Here is a 27,886-nt window from a genome sequence, read left to right as displayed (position 1 = left end):
CCTTTAAGTTGAGTGTCTTGCAAACAATATATAGTTGTCTTGTTTTTTAATCCATTCTGCATGCCTGTCTTTTCATTCCAAAACTATATTTACAAAAGTATATTCAGAAGTCTCTTTTGTATTCCTGTCTTTGCCCTTTGTCCCCATACCCAGAGTTCTAGGGATACTTTTTGAAAATACATATGTGTAAATTTATGCATATGTGTGTATGTATTCTTATTTTTTCTCCTTGCTCACACAAATACACTACAAACACTGTGCACACTCCTGTAATCCCAGCTACTCAGGAGACTGAGGCAGGACGATCTTGAGTTTAAGTCTAGCTTGGGCAACATAGCAAGAACTTGTCTCAAAAAAAATTAAAGAAAGACACAAATATTAAACACTGTTATACATTTTGCTTTTTGAATTTAGTGATATATTCTGGAAATTAATCCATGTCAGTATATGGGGACTGTAGAGGTTCTAATTTTTCCCCTAGAAGATACATCCATCTAGTACCTCAGAATGTGACCTTATATGGAATAAAGGTCTTTGTAGATGTAAAGATAAGAATCTTGAGATGAGATCATTCTGGATTGAGCCGAGCCCAAAATCTAAACACGAGTGTCTTTATAAAAGAAAAGAGGAGCTATGAGACACAGAGAGGAAGACCATGTGAAGATAGAGGTAGAGATTAAAATACAGTTACCAGCTAAAGAATATTAAGCCATAATGTTTGTAGTTACCAGCTAAAGAATGTCAAGGATTATTGGCAGTCTCCAGATGCAGGGAGGAAAGTATAAAACAATTTCCCCTTCAAAGCCTCAAGAAGGAGCCATCCCCCTGGGCATCATGGCAGTCTTCTGTAATCTCTGTTGCTCTGTAGGCTGAGATTAGGGGGATCACAAGTTCAAGGCCAGCCTCAGCAACTTAGTGAGGCCCTTAGCAACTTAGTGACATCCTATCTCAGAATAAAAAATAAAAGAGCTGGGAATGTGGCTCTGTGGTTGAGCATCCCAGGTTCAATCACTGGTTAAAAAAAAAAAAAAAAAAAAGAAAAGAAAAGAAAGAGAAAGAAAGAAAGAAAAAAAGAAAAGGAAAAAAAGAGCTATCTCTACTGATATGTTGATTTTGGACTTCTGGCTTCCAGAACTATGAGAAGCCATAAAGTTTGTATTAATTTGGTAAAGCAGCCATGTAAACTAATAGAGATTCTCATACTTTTTTAAAAAATGATAATATAATACCCCTTGTGTGACTGTACAGTGATCTATTCAGTCTGTTCTCATTGATGGATGTGTGAATTGTTCCAAATGATTGTTTGCATAAATAATGCTCAGTAAATAACCTTATGCTTATTATTTCAAATCTGTTCAGATGTAATTTACTTTTGATTCTTAGAAGTAGGATTGCTGAATCAAACTGTAAATGCATTTGCCTTTTTGCTAGATAATGCCAAATTCCCTTCTATAGGGGCTATAACATTTTGCACTCCCACCAGCAATGAATAACTGTGCCTATGTTCCCACAGTCTCACCAACAGAGTGCATTTTGAAACTTGAATTTTTGCCAGATAAACAAGAAATAGTATCTCAGTGCAGTTGTGATTTGCATTTCCTTCATTATGAGTGAAGTTGAGCATTTTTTCATGTATTTAAAATTCATTGCTTTTCTTTTCTACTAACCCTCTGATTATATCTCTTAGGTATTTTTCTGTTCTTTCCTTCTTATTGTTAAGAACTTTTGTATGTAACTATAATTTGCATATTTTGTTTGTTATATTTCTTTTGACTATGTGTTTTTTTTACATATGAATTTTTTTCTCTCAATTTTTTAACACAAGGATTGTTGATGCTTCCTAGTCTAAGAAGCTTTTCTTACCTATGTTCTTTTCCCAGTCTAAGCGGAGCTATATCCTACTTTGAATCAATGCTTGCCAATGTCTGGCTCCTTTCTGTCAGTGCTTCTTAATTAGAACCAGTGTAGCTGCTATAGCTTCACTCACTCTTTTTACCTTTTATGTCTTAGATTGATTTCCTCAAAAAGCAGAGGCTGAGGCAGTGGGCATATATGTTGTTACCCTACTTGGCATGTGAAGCAGAGAAGGACAGAGAACCAATACAATGGTGCATTAGCAACTTGGCTGCCTCTTAGTGCAGATTGATTGCTCAGTCTGTGGGAGTGCGTTCCAAAGAAGCCCTGTCAACCCTCTCTCAGGACTTCCCTGGCTGGTGGGGGCAGAAGGAAGTTGGGGGTGGAGGGTGAAGACAACAAAGAAAGGGGAATGGATTTATCTGTTAGCTCCTGTCTCTCAGATGGAAGTTTGCCCCTGAAATATTTGCTGATTAACCAGCCATCAAATTCAATCTCTTTTTTTTTGTATTTAAATGATTCCATATGTATATTTTATTAGATATATCATAATCACATTTATATTTTGTTTACATTGCAAACATTAATAGTTTTCTCAATTGGACTTGCATTGTTTACTGCTTTATAGATATGTGAAATAGGCATATTGATCTTTTTCATTGATTCTTTTTAGTTATGCATAACATTTAGGATTCATTTTGACCTCATTATAAAAGCATGGAATATAATTTGCTCTAATTCAGTCTTGCATACTTCCCCTTTCCCTCCCCACCCCTCCCCCATTCCCTTCCTTCTACCCTCCTGATCTTTCTGCTATTTGCTTATAGGATGTTTTTAAATTAATGTCTTGTGGATGTACATAATGGTGAGATTCACTGTGATATATTCACATATGTACATGGGAAAGCTAAGTCATATTCATTCCACTATTCTTCCAAACTCTTAATAAGATTAACTCTCGGAATAATAGTTTTATCATACGGCTATGGTGAGTTTATTCAAAAGAGAGCACAAGGGACCACTCTTTCATCAGGCACCAGATCATATTTCTAGTGCCAGACTTGGCAATTGAGGATTTTTCTCGGTATAAGAGTAAAGAAACACTCAATGCTTCCCTTGTATAGGCCTATGGTTAGAGAAGAGTGCTAGAGGAAGGCATGGAGCATGAGACAATAGACTCCCTATAGACATTTCAGTAGGCCTACTTTGGGCATGGAAATTTCCACCATTAGGGTGGTCCTTTGGGTAAGGCAGTGTTTAACTGAAATCCCCATTCAGTAATATATGATGTCATTAAAACTTTGTGGTGGATTATTTATAAATCTTCAGAGATGATCTCAAGGGAAATGTAAGAGATGCTTTTTGATGAAGTGAGAAGACCTTTCTAAGACACACTAGAGAGGGTAGAGATAGAGGGGGCATTACCAGGGTTCCCTGGGGAGCATGCTCTGGGGCCTCACAAAAACCGCTGAAGAGAGTGATGCTGACAGAGGAAAAGGGCAACAGAAAAGGAAAGTAGGATGTGTTCTCTGTGTCACATTGGTTGGTCATGCCTGCCTGTTCTTCCAGAGATAACTCCAGTGTCATTCCTCTGAGAAGTCACAGTACTCCAGCATCACTATTGGGGTAAGAACACTGACACAGAAATCCTAGCCGGGAGTTTTCTGTGCTAAAACAGTGGCTAGGGCATAGTATCTACCAAAAATGCACTTGCAATTTGATCCAGAAACCCCCCTTCTGTGAATCAAATGTGAATTACATGTGAATGGATTTGAAATAATCTATGCATAAGGTTTTTTATTCAACATTATTTGTACAAACAAATTTGGAAGCAGTCCACATGTCAGTAGGGAATTGATTGAATAAACCATTGTATAACCACACAAGGACAATAAATCTGTCCTCAGCGGTAGCTATCCCAATGACATAGATCTGCATGTTCCTTTTTTTTTTTTTTTTTTCCGTACCAAGGATTGAACTCAGGGGCACTCAACCACTGAGCCGCATTCCCAGCCTTTTTTTATACTTTATTTTGAGACAAGGTCCCGCTAAGTTGCTTAGGGCCTTGCTAATTTGCTGAGGCTGGCTTTGAACTCTCGATCCTCCTGCCTTACCCTCCTGAGCCACTGGGATTATAGGCATGCCTGGACTTTTTGTTGTTTGAGATGGGGTTCTCGCTGTGTTACTGAAGCTGGCCTCAGAACTCATGGACTCAAGTGATCCTCCTGTCTCAGCCTCCAGAGTAGCTAGTACTACAGGTACACCTGTTCTGCATATTCTTGAGCAAATTCCTTTGGAAACATTAATTTCTCTAAATTAGGTCAACAAGCAGGCATCCTACTTGGAGCTTTATAAGTTTTTAACCTTTTCAACACACAAGTGACTGAAAACTGCAAAAATGGAAGACTCCTTCTTGTACCAACCTCTACCTTTACTCCACAACCTTCCAGCTTTTAACACAGCCAGAAGAACCTTAGCTTCAGCATTTCAAAGGCTCAAGATAAGACCTAATAGGAAAGATATTTCTTAGCAGTGATTGTAACTCTATAATATTACAATCTCATACACTGAGGAAGGAAAATCATGGGTTAGAATATAATACTCAGAAACCCATAAGAACTGAAAACATGTAAAAATTGAGGAAATTAGAAAGTTCATCTTCAGAACTTCAATGATTTTGTTCTATACTCCAGAACAGCTATTTCAGGATTTGAGAGCATAATATATGTATTCCCAAGAAGACCTTAGAATGTTTTTAAAGCAGCAGATGCATCAATTCTTAATAAAGGGTAAAGAATAAATGTTTTAAAAGGAGAGAACTACAAAAAGAATTAGAGAATCTGCTGCGGATGTGGCTCAGTGGTAGATCACTTGCTCAGCATGTGCAAGGACCTAGGTTCCATCCCCAGCACCAGAAAAATAAACAAACAATAAGTTAGAGAACCTGCATTTGAAAAATCCTCAAAGCAATGGCCCTCTATTTTCTGAAAAATAACTACTTGTGCATTATCAGAAAAAGCTTATTACTTTGTACTTAAAAGAAACTTTTACTTTGGGAAAATTATACACTTGCACAATTCGTAAGTAGTATCAAAGATAAAACCAGTTATTAAATCAAAGTACAGTGAGCACTTCTCAATATTAGGACATAATTCTTATTTTTTCACTACATGGAAAGGTGTATGGTCTGGATCTTAAATGTCCCCTGATAGCCATGTGTGAAAGGCTGGCACCCAGCTGATGGCACTATTGAGAAGTGGTAGAACCTTTTAAGAGTTGGGACCTACCCCATATTTATGTAAAACTATAATGCACTAATAAAAACAAAACAAAAAATGGTGGGGCCTAGATGGAGGAAGTTGAGTCACTGGAAGTGCCCTTGAAGGAGAAGGGACCCTGGTCCCTCCTCTCTTTCTCTTTGCTTCCTGGCTGCCATGAGGTGAATAGGTTTCTCTGCCACATGCTTCTACCATAATGTACCACTTCACCACAGTCTCAAAAGTATTAGTGCCAAGCAACCATGAACTGAAGCCTCTGAAACCATGAGACAAAATAAATCTTTCCTCTTTTAAGTTGTTTATTTCAGGTATTTTGTCATAGCAATGGAAAGCTGACTAACACAAAAGGAAATTATTTGGAGATCCAACTGCTCTACTAGATTAAATTATAATTTGATCAGACTTATAGAGATGTTATACTCAGAACATGGAGGTACCTCTAGTTTTTTCAGGCACAGATTATACATTGTATAGCTGTATAATAAAATTAGTTTCTGCTTTGTTTGGTTTTCCTTTTAGACATTAAACTTAAAGTTGGAAATGGATGGAATAAAGTTAATAGATATTTGACATGGCTAGAACTTAAGTTATTGTTTTTCTTTTGTACTGTACTTGGATATGCAATTAATGCTTCTTGAGGGGTACCCTTTTTTGAACTCTTAAAAAATAAAAACATTTCCACATATATGCTAACATGTGGCCTCCCTAATGACAATACAAACAAGACACCCACTCATTTTAAATAAATTTTAACCTAAGACATGGACAAATGATACATTAGTGCTGAATGTTCCTTGATACATCCCTATGAGAAATGAAGATTTATATGTATCCGACTGGATGGGCACTCAGAAAATGGTGCAGAAGTGAGAAAACATAATCTGACAATGATGTATGCTATTCAGGAGTTGACAAATGTTGCCATAAATTATAATCATGGAACTTTGGGATGATATTCAGAAAGGTTTGGTATTTTTTATTAAAGAAAAATGAACATAAACACACAGCCTGGCTCTCAAAATTTGTTAATCTCCTTTCTAAAACCCTCTGCATTTTTGATGAAGAAAGACTGTTACACAATCCTCAATTCTGAGTAAATAATTATAGTTTATAACTTACCTTCAATGAAATATACTTTTTGTAATCTAAAGAATGGAGGCATTAATAAGTAGTTTTCTGATTGCACCAGATTGAGCAGTCTGCTGAGCACCCTTGAACAGTGGATTTTTAATCTTCTAAAAGCTCATCCTTAACTGTTATTTCAAAACGGGGGCTTTGTTCTTCCTCTTTAAAGATGGAAGCATATAGGCAGTGCCCTCCTCCACCCCTACCCACCTCCACACTCCCAAACACAGAGCCCATCCATAGTTCTTTCTTTGTAAGGCAGAGATTCTACATGAGGTGGGAACCAAGGTACAAGATCTCCAGTTCCTTTCCTCTGGCACTGGAGAGAAGTGATGATCCCCTAAGAAGTCCTTTAATGGGGCTGGGGTTGTGGCTTGGTGGTGGAGCACTTGCATAGCATGTGTGAGGCACTGGGTTCGATTCTCAGCATCATAAATGAAAAAAATAAAGGTCTATCAATATCTAAAAATTAAAAAAAAAAGAAGTCCTTTAATGAGTTAGTAGTCAACAGTAACACTCCAATTCCTTTCTTGTCCCACTCTTAGTACCAGCCTCTTTTCCCAACCTTTTTGTCCGCAAGTATCCTTATCACAACTGGAAAATGATTTGTTGTTCCAGTTCATTCCTTGCCTATTTTCCTCTTCCAACTCCTATGGAGTGGGACACTCAATTCAGAGATTTCTTCTGTAACAAAAAGATTCCTTCTCCTTAACCACCCTACACCCAAACTTTGAGTTGGTAAACAGTCTTAATGCCTTGTATAGTAAATGTAATACATCTGTTAAGAGAGTGGAAACTCCATTGTTTCATGGACATGTTGCCTCTTCCATGACATCAGAAGCCTTAGGTCTTGTGGGAAATGGGCGGAGTCTGATGAAGACGTCTTTATTCACCTTAGTCTACCTAGGCCCAAAACTAACATCCTTATTGGCTCTTGGACTTCATCTCTCCCCATCTATCATCTTTGAGGCCATCTGTTAATTTCTCAATACTGGTTCCCACTTCTCTGCTCAGCTCAGGTTGACCCCACTGCCTGAAGGACCTCTGTACCACCTCCTCTGGTCCAGATCTTCCTCATTCTTCTAAGGCTACAGCCTCCCCAAACTTTCATCATATTTCCAGGCAGAATTAAACTCTTAGTGGGTCTTTAATATTTGAATGGTACCCATCTCAAGACAGCCTATGGCCCATCCCACAATTGTTTGCACTTACTTTATCTGTCCCCACAAACGGACCTGAGCTTACAGTCTGAAAACACAGGGGTTGTTCCTCATTAGGGTTGTGATTTTCTTTATTAAAACAGACTGTTAAACTTGAATTTCATGTGAATAGCAAATACTATTTTTAGCATAAATATGTTCCATATATTGCATTGGATATACCATACTAAACTTGCTTTTTCATTGTTTATCTGAAGTTCAAATTGAATAGTGTCCTCTATATTTTTACTTGCTAAACCTGGCAACCCTAGACCTTAGTCGTCTCTGACCTTTTGGGGTCATTATCTATGCCTACTTCAGGAAAGGCTGGACTCCTTACTCCAGAACAGTAAAATGGGGCCAGAGACCATGGAGACCAACCTTAATGGGCTTCTGGGTTAGTTCCACAGGCCCTGAGAGTAGGCACGCAGCCCAGCCCATAAGCTCAGGATCCAGCCAAGGCTGGCACTTGGCATCAGAAATTCTATTGATAATTACAACTCTGGAGTCTGCAGTAATCCTCTGGCTACTAATCCATTTCTTTTGTTGTCTGATCCCAGTGGATTCAAGCCATAGTGTGTTTTCTTCACAGAGTTTTGTTCTAAGGACAACTCCTGTGGTTTAAAACAAAGAGGAACTTTTGCAAGATCAGGGGAAATGCATTTTTTTGACCTTATGTGTTGAGTTTTAATGTTTTAATCTCGAGTTTCCACTGAATTTCCCCTCTAGCCATGAAGATGTTTTAAAAATTATCTTATAGATATTCTTTTCTATCACTTACGTCTATTCTATTTCAGTGAACATAAAAAATATGGGTGGCACACATGAATATACCTTCATTAGCGTCCTGAAGCTGCTGTATTAGATTGCCACAAACCTGATGGCTTAAACAGAAGAAATCTATTCTCTCACAGTTCTGGAGACTGGAAGTCTGAAATCTGGCAAGGCCATGCTCTCTTGGTGGGGAATGATTCAGAGACTCTGTTCCCTGCCTCTTCCAGCTTCTGGTGGCTGCACCATTCCAACATCTGCCTTGTCTTCACATTGTCTTCATATTGCCTTCTCCTGTGTATCTGCATTGTTTCCTGTTAGATCCTGCTCATAAGGACACTTGTGATGGCATTTAAAGCTTACTCTGATAATCCAGGGTTGTTACCTCATCTCAACATCCTTAATTTAATCACATCTACAAAGATTATTTCTCCAAATTAAATAACATTTACAAATTCCAGGGATTAGCACTTGATATCTTTCAGTGGCCATTAATCAACCTACTGTAATGTGTTATGAATTAGTCTCTTTATCTCTCAGGGTAGAAACTATTGAAAACAGACAAGCTACAGAAATTCTTAAGATGAAAGGAGGAAAATGAGTTAGAAAAGTTCATTGAGGGAAAGAGTAGAAAGAAGGAATTCTTTGCAGTTAGTGGGGAGAGGCCAATATAAACTGAGAGAGATTAAAGTCCTATTAGAGTAGAACATTTCTACTTTTATACCACTGCTTACACATTCTATATCAGTTGGTTTATTAGATTTTTTTTAAAATCACAATTCAGGGTACTTAAAGATTTTAAATTATCTCATCCATTCATTTTTGTCCTATCACTGTATTTGAAAATGAATGTTGGTTTTTGAAACATTCATATTTTGCCTTTATCCGGGGTGAATCATTTTAGGAAGATAAATCTTTATGTCATGTTGACTAAAGAATAAGAATAAAAATGTATACTTCCCCCTTTAAGAGGAGGAAATTTTTAGTACTTGCTTCATTTTGTTAAATTCTAAGGAAAATAAAATCAAATTTAAAATCAATAAAAAATCTTTCTTTGGTCTTTCTTTGAACACCCTCAGGTCTCAGATCAGCACTTCAGAGTTGGTTCTTGGCCCTTGAATAAGCCTTGTAACCCGAGTCTTAGTGTCTTAATTCGCAGAATGAGAGGGCCTGATTTAATTTTTTTTTCATTTTGCATTGTGGTTGAAAAAAACCACATAACATAAAACTTACCATCTTAACCATTTCTAAGTTTACAGTTCAGTACTGTTAAGTGTATTGACATTGTTGCACAACTGATCTCTAGATCTTCTTCCATCTTAGCAAACTGAAACTCTATATTCATTTAAGCACCTCCCCATTTTCCCTCACCATCCTGGCAACAATCTGTTTTGTGTAAGAATCATACAGTGTATGTCTTTTGGTGTCTGTCTTATTTAACTTTACATCATGTCCTTTAGGTTCATCTATATTGTAGCATGTGTCAGAATTTGCTTCCTTTTATAAGGATGAATAGTATTCCATTTATACATATGCTACATTTTCTTTATCCATTCATTAGTCAATGGACATTTGGATTGCTTCTACCTCTTTAACTATTGTAAGTAATGCTTCAGTGAACATAGGTATGCAAATACATCTTTGAGACTCAGTTTTCCATCCCTCAATACCCCTGGGGAATTGGTTTCAGGACCACCACAGACACCAAAATCTGCAAACACTCAAGTCCCTCTTATAAAAACAGCATAGCATACTACATGCATAGAACCTAGACACATCCTCCCATGTGCTTTAAATCATTTCTAAATTACTTTTATTATGTCATACAATGTAAATGCAATATGGGGTCCAGAGATGTAGCTTGGTGGTAGAGTGCTTAGCATGCACAAGTCCCTGGGTTCAATGCACAGCATCCAAAAATTTTTTAAAATGTAAATTATTTGTAAATAGTTGCTATGCTGAATTGTTTATAGAATAATAAGAAAAAAGGTCTGTACGAGTTCAGTACATATACATTTTTTTCAAATATATTCAGTCCAAGTTTTGTTAAATCCCCAGCTATGAAACCTGTGGATAATGAAGGCTAACTATATACCTCGAAATGGGATTGCTGGATCATAGGGTAGTCCTATTTTTAATTTTTTGAGGAACCCCCATACTGTTTTCCTTAGTAGCTGCACAATTTTACATTTCCCACTGACAATAGGATTCTAATTTCTCCACCTCCTCACCAACACGTGTTATCTTTTGTTTTCTTAACAATGGTCATGCTAACAGTTGTGAGGTGCTAGTTCCTTTTAGTTCTAAGAGGACCTAATTTAAAAACAAATATTTTTGTTGAGTTACAGACTTACAGAAAAAATTTACCCTACTAATTGTTTATTGTTGTTGTGTAGTTTTTATATTTTTAGTTTGAGATTTGCTTGTTTGTTGGTTGGTTGCTACTAGAGATGGAATCCAGGGCCTCAAGCATGCTAGGCAAGCACTCTACCGTTACCCTAGACTGCCAGATCCCTAGTCAGTTTTCAGCACACGGTACAGTAGCATAAATTATATTCACATTGTTTTACCACAAATCTCTAGAACATTTTCATCTAATAAAACTGAAACTCTAAACTCATTAAACATCTCCCCATTTCTCCCCCATTTTCCCTCCCCACAGACCTAGCAACTACCAATCTAGTTTTAGTTTTAAGAGAGCCTGATTTTATTTATTTATTTATTTGGCACTGGGGATTGAAGGCAGGGGTGCTTAACAACTGAGGTGCATCCCCAGTCCTTTGTATTTTTTCTTTTGAGAAAGGTCTCGCCAAGTTTCTAAAGCTGACTTTGGACTTGCAATCCTCCTGCCTCAGCCTCCTGAGTTGCTGGGATTGCAAGTGTGCAACACTATGTCCAGTAAGAGCCTGATTTTTTATTAAAATTTATTTTTATTGTAAACAAATGGGATACATGTTGTTTCTCTGTTTGTACATGGTGTAAAGGCATACCATTTGTGTAATCATAAATTTACATAGGGTAATGTTGTTTGATTCATTCTGTTATTTTCCCCTTCCCCCCCCACCCCTCCCACCCCTCTTTTCCCTTTATACAGTCCCTCCTTCCTCCATTCTTGCGCTCCTCCCAGCCCCCATTATGTGTCATCATCCACTTATTAGCGAGATCATTCATCCTTTAGTTTTTTGAGATTGGCTTATCTCACTTAACATGATATTCTCCAATTTCATCCATTTGCCTGCAAATGCCATAATTTTATCATTCTTTATGGTGCAGTAATATTCCATTGTATATATATACCACAGTTTCTTTATCCATTCGTCAATTGAAGGGCATCTAGGTTGGTTCCACAATCTGGTTATTGTGAATTGAGCAGCTATGAACATTGATGTGGCTGTATCTCTGTAGTTTGCTGATTTTAAGTCCTTTGGGTATAGGCCAAGGAGTGGAATAGCTGGGTCAAATAGTGATTCCATTCCAAGTTTTCTAAGGAATCTCCACACTGCTTTCCAGAGTGGCTGCACTAATTTGCAGCCCCACCAGCAATGTATGAGTGTACCTTTTTCCCCACATCCTCGCCAACACCTATTGTTGCTTGTATTCTTGATAATCGCCATGCTAATTGGAGTGAGATGGAATCTTAGGGTAGTTTTGATTTGCATTTCTCTTATTACTAGAGATGTTGAACATTTTTTCATATATTGACTGCTTGTACATCTTCTTCTGTGAAGTGTGTGTTCATTTCCTTAGCCCATTTGTTGATTGGATTATTTGTATTCTTGGTGTAGAGTTTTTTGAGTTCTTTATAGGTTCTGGAAATTAGTGCTCTATCTGAAGTATGAGTAGCAAAGATTTTCTCCTACTCTGTAGGTTCTCTCTTCGCATTGCTGATAGTTTCCTTTGCTGAGAGAAAGCTTTTAAGTTTGAATCTATCCCAGTTATTGATTCTTGTTTTTATTCTTGTGCTACGGTAGTCCTGTTAAGGAAGTCTGATCCTAAGCCGACAAGTTGAAGATTTGGACCTACTTTTTCTTCTATAATATGCAGGGTCTCTGGTCTGATTCCAAGGTCCTTGATCCATTTTGAGTTGATTTTTGTTCAGGGTGAGAGATGGGGGTTTAGTTTCATTCTGTTGCATATGGATTTCCAGTTTTCCCAGCACCATTTATTGAAGAGGCTCTCTTTTCTCCATTGCATATTTTTGGCACTTTTGTCTAGTATGAGAAAATTGTACTTATTTGGGTTTGTGTCCGTGTCCTCTGTTCTGTAACCATTGATCTACCTGTCTATTTTGGTGCCAATACCATGCCGTTTTTGTTACTATTGCTTTGTAGTATAGTTGAAGGTCTGGTATTGCGATACCCGCTGCTTTGCCCTTCCTGCTAAGGATTGCTTTAGCTATTCTGGGTTTCTTAGAACCTGATTTTTTGAAAAGAAATTGTTGTTTTTTTCAACAAATTCTGAAAGCTGGGTCCAGCGACATATGCCTACAGTTTCAGCGTTTGGGAGGCTGAGGTGGGAGAATCACTTGAGTCCAAGAGTTTGAGACCAGCCTGGGCAATATAGTAAGACCATACTTCAAAAGAAAAACAAACAAACAAACAAACAAAAATTTTGATAATGCATGCCAAACACTTGGCACAAAGCCTAGAATACAGCAAGTGCTGGATAAATGATGGCTATCAATAATGTCATTGTTTTTCATGGTCTAGGCATTGTGCTGGAGGCTGGAGAGTCATCAACAAGAAGACCTGAGGCCTTTGCTTTGGAGGAGCCAGGACAGATGTCTGCACAGAGTGTTGAGACTCTGAAACCTGAAAAGAGAAATCCAAATATTTTGAAAATGAAACAAAAGTAGTTACATTAAAAAATAAAATTGATTAAATGTGAAACCAATATATTTAAGGGTGAAATGTGAGCTGTTATTAATTCAAGAAAAAAAAGAAAGAAGGAAAAAGACTCAATATACATGATTGCAAGTTAAAACAGCAGAGTTAAATGCGTACCCATATAGCAAGATTCATCCTGAATATAATGTGTAGGGCAGATCAGAGGTTAATGTCTGTAGCTCAAATAACAGTTAACAAATTCATTTATTTTGTTCAGGTTTAAATTACTATCATTAAAGTTCGTAATTTCCTGTTATAAGTAAAATATCTTTATTTGAAAAAGGAACTACCATACAATGTAATAGCAAATTGTAATACAATAATGTACTGTAAAATAATATTTTGAAACTAATAATAAATAAGCAAATAGGTCACTTGCTACATTCAACACATTAGTTACCTTTGAAATCTTAAAATATAGAGTGGATATTACTTTTTAAATGAGAGAACATTAATAAAGTTACTGAAAATAACTAAATAAATTCCTAGGAAAAAAAAGAGACACTTTTAAAAATACTCATGGAAAATTTTCTTTGCAAATTAACAAATAGCCTAGCAAGACTGATCAGATAACAAAATGAGTGCAAGGAAATTAGGAATAAAAAGCAATTATTAATAAACTACTATAGAAATTTAGAAATGATAAAATGACACTTAATGAATTTGTCCTAATAAATTAAAGAACATATAAAATGGGTAAGTAAAAAAAAAAATACACATATGTGTATGTGTGTTTGTGATCTCCAACGTTCATTCAAGAAGTAGAAAATGTGAGACTACTAACTATGAATAGAAATTTAATTGGTAATAAAATATATCACCGAAGTCCTAGGTTAAGATAATTTTGCAAGTGAATTTTATAAAATTCCCAAGCTTCATTTATGCAAGCAGTACCAGAGAATGGAAAAACAGAGATCTACTTTATTTTATGAGGTACAAGAAAAATTATAGGCTAAGCTTACATCTAATTGTGGATTCCAAAATTCCTAAATAGAATGATAGCAACCTAAATGCAATCTTGAATAAAGAAGTAATATGATATGACTAGGTAGGGTTTATTCCAGGAATACAAAGGTTGTTTAAAACCAGAAAATTCTATTAACAGAACTCACCACATTAACAGATTAGAAGAACCATATGGTCATGTTACTAGATAAAAGAGACATGATTAAAATTCAACACTAATTCAGATTTAAAACTTACAGTAAAATAGAAATATAAGGAAATGGCCTTTAACTAGAAAATGGACTCCAAAAAAACCCTAGAGCAAACTTCCTGTTTGATAGTGAAATTCAAGAAGTATTAACTTTTTAAACAAGACAGATACACCCATTACAACCACATCTATTCCAAATTGTATTAGTTGTCCTAGATAATGAAACAAGAAAGGAAAAGTAATTAGGAAGCATAGATTGCCAAGGAAGAGACATAGTGCTGTTATTTGTAGATAACATGATTTGTCTACATAGGAAATCTAAAGAAATTTAAGGAATTCATTTAGTAGGGTGCTGAATACAAAAATCTATAAAACAAAATAATATTCTTAAACCCAATAATCAATTATAAAATGCAGTTGTATAAAATATAGCATTTATAATAGCAAAAATGATAGGAAAAGATATAAAAATTATGTAAAGAAAAAAACCACATTATCTCCATTTATGATATCCAAGAATTATGTAAATTCATTTTTAAAAGACAGTTCTGCTACAATTAGAAACATTTTTTAAACCAGCTCTAAAAATGGGTTGTGCTTTACAACCAATGGTTTCTTACATCTTTTCCCCCAGGGGAGATGATGTGGCTGTCATTGCCTGCGTCTGGGTAAACTTTTGGTAAGAATTGTTCATATTCTTGTCACTTCAATTGAGTTACATGCATTTGGACTATGTGTTTAATGGCTGTTGAAAATGTCTTAAAATGATAATACTATGATTTAGTACTAAAATGAAAAGAGCACAGAAACAGAGCAACAGGCATAAAATTGATATCAAGGAAGCAAATCCCTGTTATTAGAACGGTGACTGAAATTGCATATTTTCTTGCAAAGAACAATCATGAGCTTCATAGGTCCTAAGACAGAACCCACCACAGTTTGGTGAAGCTGAATTAATTTTTAGTACTGTGGCTAAGAAAAATATTTCAGAGATAGCAGTGGTTGGGCTGTTCTTATAATAAATACTGCAGTACCAATGGCCTTCATGGCACAAAAGCTATTGTTGTTTGGAAAAGCAGGGATATTGAAGTTTTACAGTGATTCAAAGAAGTCAGACTCAAAATGTCAAGACATTTTAGGGGTATCTTAACCAATTTACTTCAATTATGTTTTCATTTATTATGGACACATAAGAAAAATATATGATAAAAGTGTGCAACTAAATAAATTTAAAGGAGCCTTTTAAATAAGTATAAAATAGCAAATAAGTGATAAAGTGCTATGTCATAATTTAAGGGGCAGCAATTTTTCTTTCATAGTAGCACATACAGTAATGATGTGTCTTATGATTTTTGGCATTGGAGAACACATGAAATCTACAAGGGGAATACAATTCCAAACAAAAACTAAGCATGAGTCTTCTTGGAATTTGACAAGCAAATTCTAAAACTCAGGTGAAAGATTAGAGGTTGTAAGATGGAATATATCAGGTATAGCTCACAGGGTAAGGAATTTATAGACTTTTTTTCAAGTGTGGTGGGAACTGATTAGTGCCTTTTAGCAAGTTAGTTCTAATCTTACTCACAATGGTAAAATCAATCTTTCCACCACATGAAGAAATTCTATAGTTAAGAATCTCCTGAAACAGAACAAGGAGGCGAGATCTAACTGTCATTAAGACTTATTGCAGAACTACAATGAAATAAACCACTATGCTAATAGTTCAGAGATAGATAAATAGATTGAGAGAATATAATGAAAAATTCAGAAACAGACACAGACAATTATGGAAATTTGATACGTAGCAGATGTGGCATTATAAATCAACAGGGAAAGCATGGCCTGATACTACAGCAGCTGAGGCAAATGGAAAAACAGTTTGATCCTTAAATTAAAATGGATTCCAGGTGAATTGAAAGGTTAAGTTTAAGAAGAAAACCTTTTTAAACTTTTGAAAGAAAATACAAGGTTTCTTCAGCAAGATAAAAAATACAAATTACCAAATAAAAGATTAATAAATTTGATTGAATTAAACATTCTTAAAAGGGCTGGAGATGTAGCTCTGGTAGAGCACATGCTTAGTATGTACAATGCCCTGAGTTCAATTCCTAGCACCAAAAAATACCCAATAATAATAAAAATTCAAATCTAGCAAAAATAAAAACATAAAGAAAATGGAAAAAACAAGTCAAAGACTAAGAAAAAGATATTCAAAATCTATATAACTGAGGATTAGTATACAGATACATAAAGACTTTCTATTTAAAAAAAGGGGGTAATAGACCTTTCACAGATGAGGAAACCTGGATGATCAACAAACATGTGAAAGGATACAAAAAGATGCTCAATATAAAAAATATCATTTTCATCCTATATGGTTGACAGAAGTCAAACAATGTGGCAACACCAAGTACAATTATGATAAAATGGGAATTGTCACCCATTGCTAGTAAAAATGTAAATGAATACAATCAGATTGGCAATTTCTAGTGAAGTTGAATAAGTACATGCTCTTTGACCTCACAGATTTCTTTCATCAATACAACACTAAAGAAGTTTTCATTCATACATACAGAGGAACATGGAAAAGGATATACATTTTTTTCTTTTTCTTTTCTTTTTTTGGGTGGTGGTGATGATGGCAATGGTGGGATTGAATCCAGGACTGCAAATATACTGGCGTGCACTCTACTACTATTATATGCCCAGTCCAACATTTCTTGTAATAGCTAAAATTGGAAACATCTTTAACTTATTATAGTCTACCCTTGCTATAGTTTGGAACTGGAATGTTCCTCAAAGGTCCATGTGATAAAGACTTGGTCCCTAGCCTGTGGGACTAAGGTAGTGGAAAGGTGGTGGCAACAATAAGAGATGGAGCTTAGGTGGTTGGTGGCATGCCCTTGAAGGGGATTTGGGGATCATGGCCTCTTCCTCTTTTCCTTTTTCTTTTTTTCCCCACATCCTGTCCGTGAGTTAAACAGTTCCCCACTCCCAGTTGTGCTGAAGATCAAACCCAGAACCTTGAACATGCTAGGCAAGTGCTCCACCACTGAGCTACATCACCAACTCTAAAGCGAACAGCTTTGCTCCACCACACTCTACCACCATAATGCAGCAATAGGGCCAACCAATCTTAGACTGGGATCTCCAAAACTGTGAGCCAAAATAAAACTTTTCTCTTTATAAATGGATTATACCAGGCATTTGTCCCAGTAACAAAAAAATTGACTAACAACTGTCAATATTGTGTTAAATATTCAATATTGCATTTAATTCTAGAACTTTATTTTATACTTCTTTTTATAGAGGAGGAAAAGTTTATTTTGTTTTTTTATTGTTTGTTCCAGTTACTTATACATGACAACAGACTGCATTTTGACTCATTGTATACGAATTGAGTACAACTTTTCATTTCTCTGGTTGTACATGATGTAGAGTCACACCCTGTGCAATCATACATGTACATAGGGTAATAATGTCAGTCTCATTCCACCATCTTTCCCACCCTCCACCCCATTCCCTCCTCTCATTTCCCTCTGCACAATCCAAAGTTCCTTCATTCTTCCCTTATCCCCCCCACCACGCCCTCAATTATGTATTAGCATCCATTTATCAGAGAAAACATTTGGTCTTTGTTTTTTTGGGATTGGCTTATCTCACTTAGCATGATATTCTCCAACTCCATCCATTTACCTGCAAATGTCATGATTTTATTCTTTATGGCTGAGTAATATTCCATTGTTTCTTTATCTATTCATCTACTGAAGGGCATTTAAGTTGATTCCACAATCTAGCTATTGTGAATTGAGCTGCTATAAACATTGATGTGACTGTATCACTGCAGCATGCTGATTTTAAGTCCTTTGGGTATAGGCCAAGAAGTGGAATAACTGGGTCAAACGGTGGGTCTATTCCAAGTTTTCTGAGAAATCTCCATTCTGCTTTCCAGAGTGGCTCCACCAATTTGCAACTCCACTAGCAATGTATGAGTGTACCTTTTTCCCCACATCCTTACCAATACCTATTGTTGCTCTTATTCTTGATAATAGCCATTCTAATTTGGGCGAGATGAAATCTTAGGGTAGTTTTGACTTGCATTTCTCTAATTACTAGAGATGTTGAACATTTTTTCATGTATTTGTTGATCAATTGTTTATCTTCTTCTGTGAAGTGTCTGCTCAGTTCCTTAACCCATTTATTGATTGGGTTATTTGTATTTTTGGTGGTAAGTTTTTGAGTTCTTTATAAATTCTGGAGATTAGTGCTCCATCTGAGGTGCATGTGGTAAAGATTTTCTCCCATTCTGTAGGCTCTCTCTTCACATTATTGATTGCTTCCTTTGCTGAGAGAAATCCATCCATTTATTGATTCTTGCTTTTATTTCTTGTGCTTTGGGAGTCTTGTTAAGGAAGTCTGGTCCTAAGCTGACATGATGAAGATTTGGGCCTACTTTTTCTTCTCTTTGGTGCAGGGTCTCTGGTCTAATTCCTAGGTCCTTGATCCATTTTGAGTTGATTTTTGTGCAGGGTGAGAGATAGGGGTTTAATTTCATTTTGTTGCATATGGATTTCCAGTTTTCCCAGCACCATTTGTTGAAGAGGCTATCTTTTCTCCATTGTATGGTTTTGGCTCCTTTGTCTAGTATTGTGGTTTGGATGTGAGGTGTCCCCCAAAAGCTCACATGTGAGACAATGCAAGAAGGTTCAGAGGAGAAATGATTGAGTTGTAAAATCTTAACCCAATCAGTGATTTAATACCCCGATAGGGATTAACTGAGTGGTAACTGAAGTGGTAGGGTGTGACTGGAGGATATTGGAATTGGGGTGTCACTCTGGGGCATATATTTTGTATCTGGAGAGTGGAGACTCTCTCTCTCTCTCTGCTTCCTGATGATGTGAGCTGTTTCTCTCTGCCACACTCTTCCGCCATGATGTTCTGCCTTACTTCGAGCCCCAAGGAATGGAGCTGGCCTTCTATGGACTAAGACCTCTGAAACCCTGAGCCCTCAAATAAACTCTTCCTCCTCTATAATTGTGCTGGTTGGGTCCTTTTAGTCATAGCAGTGAAAAAGCTGACTAAATCAGTCTAGTATGAGATAGCTGTATTAAAGTGGGTTTTTCTTTGTATCTTCTATCCTGTACCATTGGTTTATCTGCCTATTTTGGTGCCAGTAACATATTGTTTTTGTTACTATTGCTCTGTAGTGTAGTTTAAGGTATGGTATTGTGATATCTTCTCCCCTTAGGCCTTTGTGCTATCATTGCCATGTATTTTATCTTATAAACCCCATGGTATATTGTTTTTATTTTTGCCTTAAACAGTCAATTATCTTTTCAAGGTATTTAAATAATAATTTTAAAAGTCTTTCATGTTTACCACTGTGGTAGGCAGAGTCTTAAAAGTGGAAGAGGGGAGCCGGGTATGGTGGCACATGCCTGTAATCCCATCTACTTTGGAGGCAGAGGCAGAAGGATCAAAATTTCTAGGCCAGCCTGGGTAACTTAGCAGGACCTGGTCTCAAAATTTAAAAAATTTCAAAAAGGGCTGGGTTTGTAGCTCAGAGGTAGAGCAACCCTGATTTCAACCCCAGTATTGCCAAAAAAAAAAAAAAAAAAAAAATAGAAGAGGGGACTAACAGAGTGAGTCTTAGGGAAAGAAGTCTAAGAGATAGGAGGTCATGTGCAAGAACCAGAGAACTCTAAGAGATAGCGAGCAAGGAAATAGATCCTTCTTTAGAGCCTCTAGAAAAGAACACTGCCTTGCCAGTACCTTGATTTTAGCTTAGTGAGACTGTGTCAGACTTTCAATCTACAGAACTGTAAAATAAGAAATTTGTGTTGTTTTAATTCTCTACATTTATAGTTAGTTTTTATAGCAGCAGTAGCAAACTAATATATGTCCATCATTATACATATCATTTATCATTTTTATTCCTTTGAATATATCTGTATTTTCATCTGGTATCATGTCCCTTCTGCCTAGAGGACTACAACATTTCTTGTAGTGCAGATTTGCTGGTAATAAATTCTTTCAGGTTTTGTATGTTAAAAAAAAAATCTTTTATTTTGAAAGATATTTTCACTAGATATGGAATTCCAGGACTTTAAAGATATTCCTCATATATACATGTATGGAAATGTCAAGTGAAACCCATTAACTTATACAATTTATGTGAATAAATAATTATAATAAAAAGGTATTCCTCCACTGTCTTCTATCTCATATATCTCCTCCCAGCAGATAAATAGGAGATCTTGAGTTATGGCAAGTTTTTTTTTTTTTTTTCCTTTTTAGTACTGGGGATTGAACACAGGGGTACTTTACCACTAAGCCACATCCCCAGCACTTTTTTATTTTAAATTTTGAGGTAGTGTCTTGCTAAATTGCTGAGACTGACTTTGAATTTCACAATCCTCCTGTCTTGGCCTCCTGAGTTGCTGGGATTATAGGTGTGCAGCCCTGTGCCTGGCTAGGACAAGAATTTTTTTATGCTATACCTAATTCACAGTCATACCCCCTCATTGATATGTGTACGTAATCAGAATTCAAATGTTCTTTTCTTCAAGAGACACTATTAAAAGAATGAAAAGACAAACCGTAGACTCAGATAAAATATTTGGAAGCCACATATGTGATAAGGGCTTGTATTCTGAATAGATGAAGAACTCCCAAACTCTATAGTAAGGAAACAAATCACCCAATGAAAGAATAAGCAAAAGACTTGAACATATACTTCACCAAAAAAATATTCCAGTGGCAAGTTTTTCAAAAGATGATAAGAAACATTGGTTATCAGGGAAATGCAAACTAAACCACAATGGGTCTTCACTGTATATATAATATAATATCTAAAATGTAAAAAAGATCAATTTGACCATTCCAAGTACTGACAAGTTTGTGTAACAACCTGAATTCTCATATACTGCTGGTAGGAATGTTTTGTTTTGTTTTTTGCAGTACTGGAGATTGAACCCAGGACCTTGTACTTGTGAGGCAAGCACTCTACCAACTGAACTACATCCCAGTCCAGGTAGGAATGTTAAATTGTACAACCACTGTTGAATTACAAGTTTGGCAATGTTTTACCATGAGATCCAGTAATACCATTCTCAAATATTTACCCAAGAGAGATGAAAGCTTATATCCACACAAAGACTTGAACGTAGCAGCTTTGTCATAGACAAAATCTGGAACAAACCAAATATTCATGGATATGTGAATGGATAAATTGTAGTATACCCATTCAGTGGAATACAGTAAGCAATAAAAACTAGAAGCAACAGCATGAATAAACTTCATAATAATTACACTGAACAAAAGAAACTAGACAAAGAAAGAGTATATATTGTATAATTCCATTTAAATAAATTCCAGAAAATGTAAATTAATTTATATGAAAGCAAGCAAATCAATGAAGCCAGCCAGGGGCAAGGTAAGAGGGATAGAGGGTATGATAGTCAGGGTTCTCCAGAAAAATAGAACCTATAGGATATATACATATAGATATATAAAACAATTCATTATGAAAATTGGCTCATGTGATTATGGAGGCCTACAAGTTCCATGATATTCAGATCTGCAAGCTGGAGACCCAGGAAAGTTATTCAGCATTGAACCCTGGCCTGAGAAGCAGGGGATGCAATTATGGTAACTCTCAGTTCAAAACCAAAAGCTTGAGAGTTTCTTATGTCTTTTTGGTCTATCCAGGCTGTCAATTGATTGTATGAGGTCCAGCGTCATTGGTGAAAATGTATGTTCCCTACTCAGTGCACTGATTCAAATGCCTATTTGTCCATAAGTACCCTCACAGACACACCCAGAAATAGTGTCTTACTAGCTCCCAGTATCCCTTAACTCAGTCTAGTTTACACCTAAAATCCAACCATCAGGCTGGGGATGTAGCTCAGTGGTAGAAGGCTTGCCTAGCATGCCTGAGTCTCTGGGTTTGATCTCCATTACTGCCCAAACCCACAAACAAAACGAAAGTCTAACCATCAAAAGCCTACCTCTTGTCAATTTAGTTCCAATATGCATCTCATTAAATCACTTGTAATCTCCAAATAAAGATGATAATGAGAACATAATTCCACAAGCATGATACAACTATCATGGATAAAACCAGAATGAATTAATCCCTTTGACCATGTCCAACCAAAATGAGAAGGCAACCTCTAGGAGGAATGGGCCCTCATCAGACACAGGTTGCCGATGCCTTGATCTTAGACTTCCCAGCCTTCAGAACTGTGAGAAATAAAATTAAGTTGTTTCTAAGCTGCCTAGTCTACAATATTTTTGTTATAGTAGCCCAACAGACTAAGACAGAAAGACAACATAGGGGCACAAGGAAACTTGCTGGAATGACAAATATGCTTGTCTGGATAATGGTGACGGTTTCATGGGTACACATGCTAAAACTTAATTTGTACACTTCAAATATGTGCATTCTGTTATATGTCAATTATATCCCAATAAGACCGTTAGGAACAAAAGCAAAACAATGTTACCATTTCATACAGATTTTTGTCCATTTTTGCCAGATTCCCCATTCTGACAAAAATAAAAACCAGGCATTGGTGAAACTTTGGAAAAAATGAACATTCACAATTGGTAATAGGAATATAAAATGGTAAAAATACTTTCCAGGACAATCTGACAACATACAGTAAAATCAAAACATTAATACCTTCTGATGTTTGGATCTGGAATGTCCCACAAAGGCCCATATATTAAAGTCTTGTTCTCCAGTATGGTACTATGGGGAGGTGGTGGGAACTTTAAGAGGTGGGGCATAACGGGAGGTCTTAGGTCATTGAGAATGTGCCCTTGAAGGGGGTTATAAGACCCTCATCTCTTTCACTTTCTTTCTTTCTTTATTTTTGTTTTACTCTCTTTTTTCAGGACTAGGGAATGAACCTAAGATCATTCAGTCCTTTTTATTTTGAAACAGGGTCACACTGAGTTGCCTCAGCTGGCCTAGAACTTGTGATTCTCCTGCCTCATCCTCCCAAGTCGTTGGGATCACAGGCATGCACCACCATGCCTGACACTTCCTCTCTTTTGTCCTGGCCACCATGAGATGAAGAACTTTGTTCCACTGTGAGCTTCCCACCATGATGGGTTGACTTGTGACAGGTCCAAAAGCAATGCATCTACCAACCATGAACTGAAACCTCCAAAACTGTGAACCAAGATAAACCTTTCTTCTGAAGTGATTATCTTAGGCATTTTGTTACAGTAATGGAAAACTGACTAACACAATACCCTAAAATTTAAAAATTCTACTTCTGGGCTGGGGATATAGCTCAGTTGGTAGAATGCTTGCCTGGCATGCACAAGGCCCTGGGTTCAATCCCCAGCACCACTCAAAAAAATAAAAATAAATTAAAATAATTTAAAAAATAAGAATTCTACTTCTATAACCTAGAGGGACTATAACCTAGAGGAACTCTTCACACAAGCACCATGATATGCAGTGACATGCTGGTAAAGATAAAACCACTAGCTTTCTGGGGAGATTAAAAAAAAAACCCTATTTTCTAACATTTGCCAATCTCTATGGCATAAAGACTCCCACCATGGTTTGTTTCTAACCACTGATGTCATCAAATGTAGAGTTAAGAAGAGATACAGTAATCCCCCTTATCCATACATGATATGTTCCAAAACCCTCAGTGGATGCCTGAAACTACAGATAGTACCATGTCCTATATATACTGTTTTTGCCCTATGCATACATACCTATGATAAACCTTAATTTATAAATTAGACCTGGTAAGATATTAACAACAATAAGTTACTATAGATCTTAGCAAACTCAACATATGATTTATTTTTTCCTAACTAAGTCAAGAACTTTCACTTTTTTACTTAAAGGAAGCAGTTTATGGCTTCTCTTTGGCATATCTGAGTTGCCAGCATCACTACTCTTGTACTATGGGACAATTATTAAGTGAAATAAGGGTTACTTGAACATAAGCACTATGGTATCACAAGAGTTGTTCTTATGACCAAGATGGCTACTAAGTGACTAATGGGCAGGTAGTATATACAGTGTGGATATGCAGGACAAAGGGATGACTCATGTCCTGGGCAGGATAGAGTGAGACAGCATGAGATTTCATCATGCTACTCAGAATGGTGCATAATTTAAAACTTATGAATTGTTTATTTATGGACTTTTTCATTTAATATTGTTGGACCACAATTGACCCCAGGAAAGTAAAACTGAATAAGGAAGGACTACTGTACATACACCAACTAAATGTCCTTCAATAATGGAATGGATAAACAAATAGCGTATACTTGTTTAATGGAGCATCTGGATGTATCTCAAATAGTATATTGAGAGAAAAATGCCAGTTGTACAATATGTATAGTGTGATAGCATTTATGTAAATCTGAAAACTCATGAAAATAGCATTCAGTGTGTATTGGTAAATATATATGTAGGGAAGCTATTTAAACATGGGTGCAAGGACATATACTGAATTCTGATAGTACTTAGACTTGGGATGGGAAGATATAGGATAAGATTGGTGTGTTACTTAACATCATTACCACAAAACCAAGTGATTTAAAGCTATATACATTTATTATTTCATAGTTTTTGTGGGTCAGGAGTCTGGGCAAATGTTGGGAGTTCCTTGACTAGGTTTGAAGTTCTGGGAATCATTCATTCTGAGTCTCTTGTATTCACCCTAAAGGTCCTTGTTTGCATCCTCTGAATCATCCTTCCTTTTTCAGGAAAGGTAGCATGTGTTTTCAGTGGAGTAGTTTTATCAGCACACTCCTTGCCAGTAGAATTTTGGGCATCCTACAGATTCCCTTCATTCTGTACTCTCTGTCCCTTTCAGTCTAAGTTGGCAGTGTTTCTGCTGAAATAATTTCCTCAAGAAGGTTTTGAGTTTCTGGTTGATTTGAATGGGATTCATTCTCTTAGATAAAAGCCATACCCATAGATCTTAGCTTCACCTTCTATGATCCCTTCTCTATCTTGGGATCCTGCTCAAATAACTGAGGGGCATCACCCTCAGGTTTCTTAGAGGCCCTCTAGTTTAATTTAGAGGATCTGTGAGGCACACCCTTAATGTCTTGAAAGAGCCCCTTGTATTATGGAATGCTCCAGTCTTTTGATGTTTCTGAGGTTTAGTAAAAGGTCTTACAAGAAGACCCTCAGCTTTTTCTCTAAACCACATTGTTTAAATTTGATAAACTTTTGCCATACGGATAGGTTGAGAATTTCCCAAATCATCAAGTCCTGGTTCCTGTTTGTTTAGCAGTTTTTCCCTCAATTTCTCTCTCTCCTCTTAAATTTTACTTTAAGCAGCAAGTAAACAGGTGGTTCCTTCAACATTGAGCTTGGAAATCTCTTTGGTTATATAATCATGTGCTGCTTAATGACAAGGATATGTTCTGAGAAATACATTGTTAGGCATGTGTGGACTTCATAGAGTGTTCTTGCACAAACCTAGATGGTATAGCTCACTACACTCAGGCTAGATGGTACAGTCTGTTGCCCATAGGCTACAAAGCTGTACAGCATATTACTGTAGTGAATTCTGTAGGCAATTGTAACACAATGGTAAGTATTGCTGTATCCAAACATAGAAAAGGTACAATATGAATATGATATAAAATACAAAGATGGTATCATTATGAATGGAGTTCGCAGAACTGGATGTAGCTCTAGGTGAGTCATTGAAGGAGTGCTGAGTGAATGTACAGGCCCAGGACCTGACTGTACACTATTGTAGACTGTATACTTAGACTACACTAGATTTATTTTTAATAATTTTTCTTTGATAACAAATTAACCCTAGCTTATTGTAACATTTTTACTTCATAAAATTTTTAATTTCTAAACTCTTCATAACAGCTTAAAACACAAACACATTTTACAGCTACACAGAAATACTTTCTGTCTTTATAGTCAGACTCTATAGTCTTTTTACTATTAATTTTTTTTTTTACCTTTTAAACTTTTATAACTCAATGCAAAGACAAACACACACTTCAGCCTAGGCCTACACAGGATCATCAATATCACCATCTTCCACCTCCACATATTGTTCCACTGGAGGTTTTTCAGGGTAATAACACCCACGAAGCTATCATTTCCTATTGTTATCTTCTATGATAATAATGACTTCTTCTGGAGTATCTCCTGAAAGATCTGCATGAGACTTTTGGGGAAGGGTGGACAGCACTGAGGATTGAACCCAGGGATGCTCTATCACTGAGTTTCATCCCTGGCCCTTTTTATTTTTTATGTAGAGACAGGATCTTGCTAAGTTGCTGAGGCTGGCCTCACACTTACGATCCTTCTGTCTTAGTCTCCTGAGTAGCTGGGATTATAGGTATGCTGCCTGAGGCTCTTTTTGAGGAGGTCTCATTCTATTCAGAGATATATCTACGATGTTTTATTTGGCTTTTTTCCCACCATAGGTTTGCTTGTAGGCAGATAATGCATCATGAATGTTCCTCTCTGTTAATGAAGTCCATGTTTTCAAACTTACTTTATCTTAGTACTGGGGATTGTATCCAAGGGTTTGTACATGCTTGGCAAGTGCTCTACCGTTGAGCTACATTTCCAGTCTTTTGTTAAATTTTATTTTAAGACAGGGTCTCACTAAATTGCCCTGATTGGCCTTGAACTTGAGATCCTCCTGCCTCAGCCTCCCATGGAGTTGGAATTGCAGGTGTGCACCACCATGCCCAGCCCATGTTTTCAAGCTTTTTAAGGAGCTTCTTAGGTCTGCAGTAACTTCTGCTAAACCCTTTCCTGTGAATTTTCTTGTTCGATCTCCTTTTTCTTCTTCTGCAGTTTCTTTTCTCTTGCCTCTTCTTCAGCTATGTGTTCTTGTTCTGGTTCCAACAACTCCTCATTAGCCAATTCTCCAGAAACCACATATAGGAGCTTCTCAATGTAATCCTTTTTTGTTTTTCTCTGTTATGGGGATCAAATTCAGAACCTTGCCATGCTAGGCAAATGCTCTTACCATTGAGCTGTGGGTGCAGCCTACCTTCTTGATCTTTGCAATCTCTCCATTCCTGACAGATTCTTTGAAGTGATGCATACCCCTCCTGTCTTTGTCCACATTCTATTCATACGTTCCTTGCTGACATCACTCCAAGTCCAAGCAAGGTGATTGATGCAGTCATAGAGCTTGTAATCCTTCCAGAATTCCATCGATGTCTTCTCAGTATGGTCCTCAGGTGCAGCAATAACCTGGGCAAAGATCCTCCTCAGATAGTAGGCCTTGAAAGCTGCTATAGTTCCTTTATACATTGGTTGGAACAAAGGTGGTATTTGAAAGGAGAAACACTATGTTTGGCATGAAGATCACCAATAAAATGAGGATGTGGCTAGATAACATTGGTGGTACACACTATCTCAGCTACTCTAGAAGCTGAGAAGGAGTATCAAAAGTTCAAGATTAACCTTGGTAACTTAGCAAGACCTTGTCTCAAAATAAAAACTTTAAAAAGGGCTGGAGATATAGCTCAGTATACAACAGTGCTTGTTTAACATGCATGAGGCCCTGGATTTGATCCCCAATACCACACATGAACAAAAAATTGGTGTGCAGGAGGATTATCAACAATAAGTAAAAT

At 36.7% G+C, this 27,886-nt stretch overlaps 1 pseudogene; it reads right to left on the bottom strand.

The window, feature by feature from the left end:
• LOC124971434 (dapper homolog 1-like) overlaps positions 1 to 27,560 on the bottom strand; it is a 159,402-nt pseudogene extending 131,842 nt beyond the window's left edge.
• Positions 27,561 to 27,886: the final 326 nt, after the last annotated feature.

This window comes from Sciurus carolinensis, chromosome X, assembly GCF_902686445.1.
Source record: "Sciurus carolinensis chromosome X, mSciCar1.2, whole genome shotgun sequence".
Classification (NCBI taxonomy): domain Eukaryota; kingdom Metazoa; phylum Chordata; class Mammalia; order Rodentia; family Sciuridae; genus Sciurus; species Sciurus carolinensis.
The sequence above is the reverse complement of the archived record's forward strand: the minus strand, read 5'-3'. Positions and strand labels throughout refer to the sequence as shown.